Raw genomic sequence first — 2,470 nt, forward strand, 5'->3', positions numbered from 1 at the left:
AGAGGTATCTCTGGGTACAGTCACACGGCCTTCTTTCTGAGGTCCCTCTGGGAACAGTCTCTAGGCCTTTCTTCTGAGGTACCTCTGGGTACAGTCACCAGGCATTCCTTCAGAGTTAGCTCTGGGTACAGTGACCAGGCCTTCCTTCCGAGGTACCTCTGGGTACAGTCATCATGCCTTCCTTCTGAGGTACCACTGGGTACAGTCACGAGGTTTTTCTTCTGGGGTACCTCTGAGTACAGTCACCAGGCCTTTCTTCGGAGGTACGTCTGGGTAGTCACCAGGCCTTCCTTCCAAGGTACCTCTGGGTAGAGTCACCAGGCCTTCCTTCTGAGGTACCTCTGTGTAGAGTCACCAGGTCTTGCTTCTGAGATACCTCTGGGTACAGTCACCGGGCCTTTGTTCCGAGGTACCTTTGGGTGCAGTCTCTGGACCTTCCTTCCGAGGTACCTCTGGGTAAAGTCACTATGCCCTCCCTCCGAGATACCTCTGGGTACAGTCAGCAGTCCTTCCTTCGGAGGTACCTCTGGGTATAGTCACCAGGCCATCCTTCCGAAGTACATCTGGGTACACTCACCAGGCCTTTTTTCCGTGGTACCTCTGAGTACAGTCACCAGGCATTCCTTCTGAGGTACCTCTGGGTACAGTCACCAGGCCTTCCTTACGAGTTACCTCTGGGTACAGTCACCAGGCCTTCCTTCTGCGGTACCTCCGAGTACTGTCACCAGGCCTTCCTTCCCAGGTACTTCTAAGTACCGTCACCAAGCATTTCTTTCGAGGTACCTCTGGGTATGATCACCAGGCCTTCCTTTCGAGGCACTTCTGGGTTAAGCCACCAGGCTTTCCTTCCGAAGTACCTCTGGCTACAATCACCAGGCGCTCCTTCTGACTTAGCTCTGGGTACAGTCACTAGGACTTCCTTCCGAGGTACCTCTGGGTACAGTCACCAGGCCTTTCTTCCGAGGTGCTTCTGTGTACAGTCGCCAGGCCTTCCTTCCCAGGTACCCCTGGGTACAGACACCAGGCCTTCCTTCCGAGGTACCTCTGACTACAGTCACCAGGCCTTTCTTCCGAGGTACGTCTGGGTAGAGTCTCCAGGCCTTCCTTCCGAAGTACCTGTGGGTACAGTCATCAGGACTAGTTTCCGAGGTACCTCTGGGTACACTCACCAGGCCGTTCTTACGAGGTACCTCTGGTTACAGTCTCCAGTCGTTCCTTCTGAGGTACGTATGGGTACAATCACCAGGCGTTCCTTCAGGGGTACCTCTGGGTACAGTCTAAGGCCTTCCTTCTGAGGTCCCTCTGGGTACAGTCACTCTGCCTTCTTTCTCAGTTCCCTCTGGGTACAGTCAGCAGGCCTTTCTTCCGAGGTCCCTCTGGGTACAGTCAACGGCCTTCCTTCTGAGGTACCTCTGGGTACAGCACCCGGGCTTATTTCTGAGGTCCCTCTGGGTACAGTCAACAGGCCTTCCTTCCGAGGTACCTCTAGGTACAATCACCAGGCCTTCCTTCCGAGGTACCTCTGAGTACAGTCATCAGGCTTTGTTTCCAAGGTACCTCTGGGTAGAGTCACCAGGCCTTCCTTCTAAAGTACCTCTGGGTAGACTCACCAGGCCATCCTTCTGAGGTACCTCTGCGTACAGTCACCAGGCTTTCCTTCTGAGATACCTTTGGGTACAGTCACCAGGCGTTCCTTCAGAGGTACCTCTGGGTACAGTCAAAGGCCTTCCTTCTCAGGTACCTCTGGGTACAGTCACCCGGCCTTCTTTCTCAGTTCCCTCTGGGTACAGTCACCAGGCCTTTCTTCCGAGGTCCCTTTGGGTACAGTCACCAGGCCTTTCTTAGGAGGTAACTCTGGGTACAGTCACCCGGGATTATTTCTGAGGTCCCTCTAGGTACAGTCACCAGGCTTTTCTTCCGATCTACCTCTGGGTACAGTCACCAGGCCTTCCTTCTCAGGTACCTCTGGGTACAGTCACGAGGTATTTCTTCTGAGGTACCTCTGAGTACAGTCACCAGGACTTCCTTTCCAGGTACCTCTGGGTACAGTCAGCAGGGCTTCTTTCCGAGGTACCTCTGGGTAGTGTAATCAGGCATTTCTTCCGAAGTACCTCTGGGTATAGTCACCATGCCTTTCTTCTGAGGTGCTTCTTGGTACAGTCACCAGGTCTTTCTTCTGAAATATCGCCCGGTACAGTCACCAGCTCTTCCTTCCGAGGTATCTCTGGGTACAGTCACCAGGCATTTCTTAAGAGGGAACTCTGGGTACAATCACCAGGTTTTCATTCTGAGGTACCGCTGGGTACAGTCACCAGGCCTTCCATCTGAGGTTCCTGTGGGTACACCCACCAGGCCTTCCTTCTCAGGTACCTCTGGGTACAGTAACCAGGCCTTCCTTCCGTGGCCACTCTTAATACAGTCACCAGGCCTTTCTTCAGAGATACGTCTGGGTATAGTTACCAGGCCTTCC

Source organism: Loxodonta africana, unplaced genomic scaffold, assembly GCF_030014295.1.
Source record: "Loxodonta africana isolate mLoxAfr1 unplaced genomic scaffold, mLoxAfr1.hap2 scaffold_51, whole genome shotgun sequence".
NCBI lineage: Eukaryota > Metazoa > Chordata > Mammalia > Proboscidea > Elephantidae > Loxodonta > Loxodonta africana.